This window comes from Tachypleus tridentatus, chromosome 3 (genome assembly GCF_004210375.1).
Source record: "Tachypleus tridentatus isolate NWPU-2018 chromosome 3, ASM421037v1, whole genome shotgun sequence".
Classification (NCBI taxonomy): domain Eukaryota; kingdom Metazoa; phylum Arthropoda; class Merostomata; order Xiphosura; family Limulidae; genus Tachypleus; species Tachypleus tridentatus.
In genome coordinates, this window is record NC_134827.1 from 49,583,831 (window position 1) to 49,592,001 (window position 8,171).

At 51.1% G+C, this 8,171-nt stretch overlaps 1 non-coding gene across 1 annotated transcript; it reads right to left on the reverse strand.

Annotated features, from left to right (window-relative positions):
• Positions 1-75: 75 nt before the first annotated feature.
• On the reverse strand, positions 76-1,881 carry LOC143248003 (small subunit ribosomal RNA). Its single transcript, XR_013026791.1, has one exon. It is a non-coding gene; the product is annotated as a small subunit ribosomal RNA (ribosomal RNA).
• Between the last annotated feature and the right edge of the window lie 6,290 nt (positions 1,882-8,171).

Here is an 8,171-nt window from a genome sequence, read left to right on the forward strand (position 1 = left end):
AGAGAGAGTCTTTGTTTGGAGTGGGGAATCCCTGCCGGCAAGACGGGCCGAGCTGGGCACTCTCTACATCCCCGATAATGATCCTTCCGCAGGTTCACCTACGGAAACCTTGTTACGACTTTTACTTCCTCTAAATGATCAAGTTTGGTCATCTTTCCGGCACACAGGCGCGACCCGAAAGCCGCTCCAGCAGCCAGTCCGAAGACCTCACTAAATCATTCAATCGGTAGTAGCGACGGGCGGTGTGTACAAAGGGCAGGGACGTAATCAACACGAGCTGATGACTCGTGCTTACTGGGAATTCCTCGTTCAAGGGGAATAATTACAAGCCCCTATCCCTATCACGAAGGAGGTTCAACGGGTTACCCAGTCCTACCGGACAGGGGCAATCACACGCTGATTCCTTCAGTGTAGCGCGCGCGGCCCCGGACATCTAAGGGCATCACAGACCTGTTATTGCTCTGTCTCGTGCGGCTAAACGCCGCTTGTCCCTCTAAGAAGATCGACCGACACGTGTGATCAGTCGTCTATTTAATAGGCTAGAGTCTCGTTCGTTATCGGAATTAACCAGACAAATCGCTCCACCAACTAAGAACGGCCATGCACCACCACCCACTGAATCAAGAAAGAGCTCTTAATCTGTCAATCCTTCCAGTGTCCGGGCCGGGTGAGTTTCCCGTGTTGAGTCAAATTAAGCCGCAGGCTCCACTCCTGGTGGTGCCCTTCCGTCAATTCCTTTAAGTTTCAGCTTTGCAACCATACTTCCCCCGGAACCCAAACACTTTGGTTTCCCGGAAGCTGCCCGCCGAGTCGTTTGAGGAACTCAGGCGGATCGCTGGTTGGCATCGTTTATGGTTAGAACTAGGGCGGTATCTGATCGCCTTCGAACCTCTAACTTTCGTTCTTGATTAATGAAAACATTCTTGGCAAATGCTTTCGCAGTAGTTCGTCTTGCGACGGTCCAAGAATTTCACCTCTAGCGTCGCAATACGAATGCCCCGTCTGTCCCTCTTAATCATTACCTCGTGTTCCGAAAACCAACAAAATAGAACCGAGGTCCTATTCCATTATTCCATGCACCATTATTCAGGCGTTTCGCCTGCTTTGAGCACTCTAATTTTTCAAAGTAAACTTGCCGGCCACCCAAGACACTCAATCAAGGGCACCGAGGGAAAACCGGCAGGATGTTTAGGCCAGGAAGTAACCGCCAAAGCGGACCCCCCTGTCTAGAACTGAGATCCAACTACGAGCTTTTTTAACCGCAACAACTTTAATATACGCTATTGGAGCTGGAATTACCGCGGCTGCTGGCACCAGACTTGCCCTCCAATAGATCCTCGTTAAAGGATTTAGAGTGTACTCATTCCAATTACGGGGCCTCGATAGAGTCCCGTATCGTTATTTTTCGTCACTACCTCCCCGTTCTGGGAGTGGGTAATTTGCGCGCCTGCTGCCTTCCTTGGATGTGGTAGCCGTTTCTCAGGCTCCCTCTCCGGAATCGAACCCTGATTCCCCGTTACCCGTTACGACCATGGTAGGCGCATAACCTACCATCGACAGTTGATAAGGCAGACACTTGAAAGATGCGTCGCCGGTGCTAGACCGTGCGATCAGCCAAAAGTTATCCAGAGTCACCATCATTTGCGGACCGAGGTCCGATTGGTCTTGGTCTAATAAATGCGCTCGTCCCGTGAGGTCGGAGCTTTGTTGCATGTATTAGCTCTAGAATTACCACAGTTATCCAAGTAGGAAAGTACGATCTAAGGAACAACGGCTGGATAATGAGCCATTCGCGGTTTCACCTTATTTCGGCATGTACTTAGACATGCATGGCTTAATCTTTGAGACAAGCATATGACTACTGGCAGGATCAACCAGGTATCTTTTCTCGTTCGGTGCAAGCCACCCGCTCCAACGGCGAGTAGAAACACCACTCTCGAATCGGCAGACGCGTGGCTAGATACACGCCTGCCGTTCTCTGTCTACTTCGTGTCACCAATCACGAGACAGACCTCTTACACACTCTAGAGTACGAGTTCTCCAAAACAACAGTTCCGATAAAACGAAACAAACTAGGGCGTATCAGGAAGAACCGACCTTCGGAGGACAGCTCAACCCACACTAAGCTATATCGAAAATGATGCATATTCCGATGTCTCGGCATGGTTACCCGAAACTCGTCGCATCAGCAGTGGGAACAGAACGTCTTTCGTAACAAAGACAATCGTTAATCGCTCGGATTAACTCGTACGCGTGCGGTCGAACGCACGTACTGCTTTTATCCCCGCTCGGACCGAGAGGGAAAGGGAAACAGTCACCGTTATTGACGTGCCCCGTGAAAGGGAAGGGCCGCTCGGACCCTTGGTTTGACAAGCTGAAATTCAACGGCTCGTGCAGAGCACGCTGCGGGTCCAGCATCCCTTGTGTCTCTGACTGAGACCGGCTAATCGCTCGGATTAACTCGTAGGCGTGCGGTCGAACGCACGTACTGCTTTTATCCCCGCTCGGACCGAGAGGGAAAGGGAAACAGTCACCGTTGTTCACGTGCCCCGTGAAAGGGAAGAGCCGCTCGGACCCTTGGTTTGACATGCTGAAATTCAACGGCTCGTGCAGAGCACGCTGCGGGTCCAGCATCCCGTGTGTCTCTGACTGAGACCGGCTAATCGCTCGGATTAACACGTAGGGTGCGGTCGAACGCACGTACTGCTTTTATCCCCGCTCGGACCGAGAGGGAAAGGGAAACAGTCACCGTTGTTGACGTGCCCCGTGAAAGGGAAGAGCCGCTCGGACCCTTGGTTTGACATGCTGAAATTCAACGACTCGTGCAGAGCACGCTGCGGGTCCAGCATCCCGTGCTCGGATTAACTCGTAGGTCACGTACTGACCGAGAGGGAAAGGGAAACAGTCACCGTTATTGACTTGCCCCGTGAAAGGGAAGGCCGCTCGGACCCTTGGTTTGACAAGCTGAAATTCAACGACTCGTGCAGAGCAGACCGGCTAATCGCTCGGATTAACTCGTAGCCGTGCGGTCGAACGCACGTACTGCTTTTATCCCCGCTCGGACCGAGAGGGAAAGGGAAACAGTCACCGTAAATAACATGCCCCGTGAAAGGGAAGGGCCGCTCGGACCCTTGGTTTGACAAGCTGAAATTCAACGACTCGTGCAGAGCACGCTGCGGGTCCAGCATCCCGTGTGTCTCTGACTGAGACCGGCTAATCGCTCGGATTAACTCGTAGGCGTGCGGTCGAACGCACGTACTGCTTTTATCCCCGCTCGGAACGAGAGGAAAGGGAAACAGTCACCGTAAATAACATGCCCCGTGAAAGGGAAGGGCCGCTCGGACCCTTGGTTTGACAAGCTGAAATTCAACGACTCGTGCAGAGCACGCTGCGGGTCCAGCATCCCGTGTGTCTCTGACTGAGACCGGCTAATCGCTCGGATTAACTCGTAGGCGTGCGGTCGAACGCACGTACTGCTTTTATCCCCGCACGGACCGAGAGGGAACGGGAAACAGCTACCCATATATTTTACGACAGTAACCTCTTCCACCGAGGCACGTCAAAAACCACCGTTACAGGTGGTGCCGAATCCACCGAGACGGGTAGAACGACAAACTTACTAGGAAAACGCCGCACAGTGTTCTTAAAACCATCACTTCTCGCAACATTCTTTTCGCTCCAATATATTGTTTCAATCCACCATTACGTTCGTTCATTCAATATCTCTCGGCCTCTTACATTCTTTGTTCGGCCATTTCTTAACACTATCGGCAGTCGTTTTCGCTAGTACTCACCACCTGTGTGGAAACGGGCCGTGACCAGCCCACAGGTCCCGGGCACGCCGGGTTAAAAGGTGAGAGGAGGCTTAACACAATGTTACAATCCTGTCTCAGACAGACTATGCCCCTATATAGAGAAGGAAACTAAATTTAATGCCATCAGAACCCATTAGTACGGCATTTGAAAGTGCGGTAAAGGCAAGGGACCAAGCGGAATAGTTCCGCATCGCTACCCTGAGTTGCGTCAAATTGGTCCTCAGTTTTGAGTGAAAAGTGGTGAAAATGAACGCTGAAAAACAACGTTTCTAACTATCAAACTGATTTTGCCATTTCCTCCCACTTTCCAAATTTCACCGAACTCTCTCACATCCATGCCGTCTTTGGCATCACTCTATACGGGAGAAAATTTCTTAAAGTCGTACTCCCTTTCAGGTCCGTCTCAGACAGACTATGCCCCTATATAGAGAAGGAAACTACATTTAATGCCATCAGAACCCATTAGTACGGCATTTCAAAGTGCGGTAAAAGGCGAGAACCTATGCGGGCAAGTTCCGCATCGCAACCCTGAGTTGCGTCAAATTGGTCCTCAGTTTTGAGTGAAAAAGTGGTGAAAATGAACGCTGAAAAACAACGTTTCTAACTATCAAACTGATTTTGCCATTTCCTCCCACTTTCCAAATTTCACCGAACTCTCCTCACATCCATGCCGTCTTTGGCATCACTCTATACGGGAGAAAATTTCTTAAAGTCGTACTCCCTTTCAGGTCCGTCTCAGACAGACTATGCCCCCTATATAGAGAAGGAAACTACATTTAATGCCATCAGAACCCATTAGTACGGCATTTGAAAGTGCGGTAAACGGCGAGAGCCTATGCGGGCAAGTTCCGCATCGCAACCCTGAGTTGCGTCAAATTGGTCCTGAGTTTTGAGTGAAAAAGTGGTGAAAATGAACGCTGAAAACAACGTTTCTAACTATCAAACTGATTTTGCCATTTCCTCCCACTTCCCAAATTTCACCGAACTCGCCTCACATCCATGCCGTCTTTGGCATCACACTATACGGGAGAAAATTTCTTAAAGCCGTCCTCCCTTTGAAGTCCGTCTCAGACAGACTATGCTCCCTATATATAGAAGGAAACTACATTTAATGCCATCAGAACCCATTAGTACGGCTTTTGAAAGTGCGGTAAAAGGCGAGAGCCTATGCGGGCAAGTTCCGCATCGCAACCCTGAGTTGCGTCAAATTGGTCCTCAGTTTTGAGTGAAAAAGTGGTGAAAATGAACGCTGAAAAACAACGTTTCTAACTATCAAACTGATTTTGCCATTTCCTCCCACTTTCCAAATTTCACCGAACTCTCCTCACATCCATGCCGTCTTTGGCATCACTCTATACGGGAGAAAATTTCTTAAAGTCGTACTCCCTTTCAGGTCCGTCTCAGACAGACTATGCCCCCTATATAGAGAAGGAAACTACATTTAATGCCATCAGAACCCATTAGTACGGCATTTGAAAGTGCGGTAAACGGCGAGAGCCTATGCGGGCAAGTTCCGCATCGCAACCCTGAGTTGCGTCAAATTGGTCCTCAGTTTTGAGTGAAAAGTGGTGAAAATGAACGCTGAAAACAACGTTTCTAACTATCAAACTGATTTTGCCATTTCCTCCCACTTTCCAAATTTCACCGAACTCGCCTCACATCCATGCCGTCTTTGGCATCACTCTATACGGGAGAAAATTTCTTAAAGCCGTCCTCCCTTTGAAGTCCGTCTCAGACAGACTATGCTCCCTATATATAGAAGGAAACTACATTTAATGCCATCAGAACCCATTAGTACGGCTTTTGAAAGTGCGGTAAAAGGCGAGAGCCTATGCGGGCAAGTTCCGCATCGCAACCCTGAGTTGCGTCAAATTGGTCCTCAGTTTTGAGCGAAAAGGTACACGTAACGTCCTAAAAACTACCGGGTAGTGTCCGCATCGTCCTCCACAACCCCGCCAACGGACGCGTCGAGTGATCGATCGCGAATCTCTCCTAGAGGCAATGAGGCCATTGGGGTTAGTCGGCGGCAACGTTTGAACATGCCGATAACGCTTACGCTACGTCCATCGTCGATTCCAGTCAAGCCTCACCAGTCCCCTATATATATAGAAGGAAACTACATTTAATGCCATCACTACTCAAAAGTACGGCTTTTCTATGTGCGGTAAAAGGCGAGAGCTTATGCGGGAGAGTTCCGCGTGGCTACCCTAAGTGCCGTCGAACTCGTCGTAGCGTGTTCCACCGCCTATCTGTCCGAAGGGCAGAAAGAAACTGCGGGAACTCGGCGGGAGCCGGTAATCGAAATGCCGACGATAACCTCGATAGGCGGCGGGTGCAGGTAGTCGAATCGACAGTCCTGCCGCCAACAGACTGGTGTCATGCCGATAACGCTTACGCCACGTCCATCGTCGATTCCAGTCAAGCCTCACCAGTCCCCTATATATATAGAAGGAAACTACATTTAATGCCATCACTACTCAAAAGTACGGCTTTTCTATGTGCGGTAAAAGGCGAGAGCTTATGCGGGAGAGTTCCGCGTGGGTACCCGAAGTACCGTCGAACTCGTCGTAGCGTGTTCCAACGCCTATCTGTCCGAAGGGCAGAAAGAAACTGCGGGAACTCGGCGGGAGAAGGTAATCGAAATGCCGACGATAACCTCGGTAGGCGGCGGGTGCCGGTAGTCGAATCGACAGTCCTGCCGCCAACAGCCTGCTGACATGCCGATAACGCTTACGCCACGTCCATCGTCGATTCCAGTCAATCCTCACCAGTCCCCTATATATATAGAAGGAAACTACATTTAATGCCATCACTACTCAAAAGTACGGCTTTTCTATGTGCGGTAAAAGGCGAGAGCTTATGCGGGAGAGTTCCGCGTGGGTACCCGAAGTACCGTCGAACTCGTCGTAGCGTGTTCCACAGCCAATCTGTCCGAAGGGCAGAAAGAAACTGCGGGAACTCGGCGGGAGCCGGTAATCGAAATGCCGACGATAACCTCGGTAGGCGGCGGGTGCCGGTAGTCGAATCGACAGTCCTGCCGCCAACAGCCTGCTGACATGCCGATAACGCTTACGCCACGTCCATCGTCGATTCCAGTCAAGCCTCACCAGTCCCCTATATATAGAAGGAAACTACATTTAATGCCATCACTACTCAAAAGTACGGCTTTTCTATGTGCGGTAAAGGCGAGAGCTTATGCGGGAGAGTTCCGCGTGGCTACCCTAAGTGCCGTCGAACTCGTCGTAGCGTGTTCCACCGCCTATCTGTCCGAAGGGCAGAAAGAAACTGCGGGAACTCGGCGGGAGCCGGTAATCGAAATGCCGACGATAACCTCGGTAGGCGGCGGGTGCCGGTAGTCGAATCGACAGTCCTGCCGCCAACAGCCTGCTGACATGCCGATAACGCTTACGCTACGTCCATCGTCGATTCCAGTCAAGCTCACCAGTCCCCTATATATAGAAGGAAACTACATTTAATGCCATCACTACTCAAAAGTACGGCTTTTCTATGTGCGGTAAAGGCGAGAGCTTATGCGGGAGAGTTCCGCGTGGCTACCCTAAGTGCCGTCGAACTCGTCGTAGCGTGTTCCACGGCCAATCTGTCCGAAGGGCAGAAAGAAACTGCGGGAACTCGGCGGGAGCCGGTAATCGAAATGCCGACGATAACCTCGGTAGGCGGCGGGTGCCGGTAGTCGAATCGACAGTCCTGCCGCCAACAGCCTGCTGACATGCCGATAACGCTTACGCCACGTCCATCGTCGATTCCAGTCAAGCTCACCAGTCCCCTATATATATAGAAGGAAACTACATTTAATGCCATCACTACTCAAAAGTACGGCTTTTCTATGTGCGGTAAAGGCGAGAGCTTATGCGGGAGAGTTCCGCGTGGGTACCCGAAGTACCGTCGAACTCGTCGTAGCGTGTTCCACGGCCAATCTGTCCGAAGGGCAGAAAGAAACTGCGGGAACTCGGCGGGAGCCGGTAATCGAAATGCCGACGATAACCTCGGTAGGCGGCGGGTGCCGGTAGTCGAATCGACAGTCCTGCCGCCAACAGCCTGCTGACATGCCGATAACGCTTACGCCACGTCCATCGTCGATTCCAGTCAAGCTCACCAGTCCCCTATATATATAGAAGGAAACTACATTTAATGCCATCACTACTCAAAAGTACGGCTTTTCTATGTGCGGTAAAGGCGAGAGCTTATGCGGGAGAGTTCCGCGTGGGTACCCGAAGTACCGTCGAACTCGTCGTAGCGTGTTCCACAGCCAATCTGTCCGAAGGGCAGAAAGAAACTGCGGGAACTCGGCGGGAGCCGGTAATCGAAATGCCGACGATAACCTCGGTAGGCGGCGGG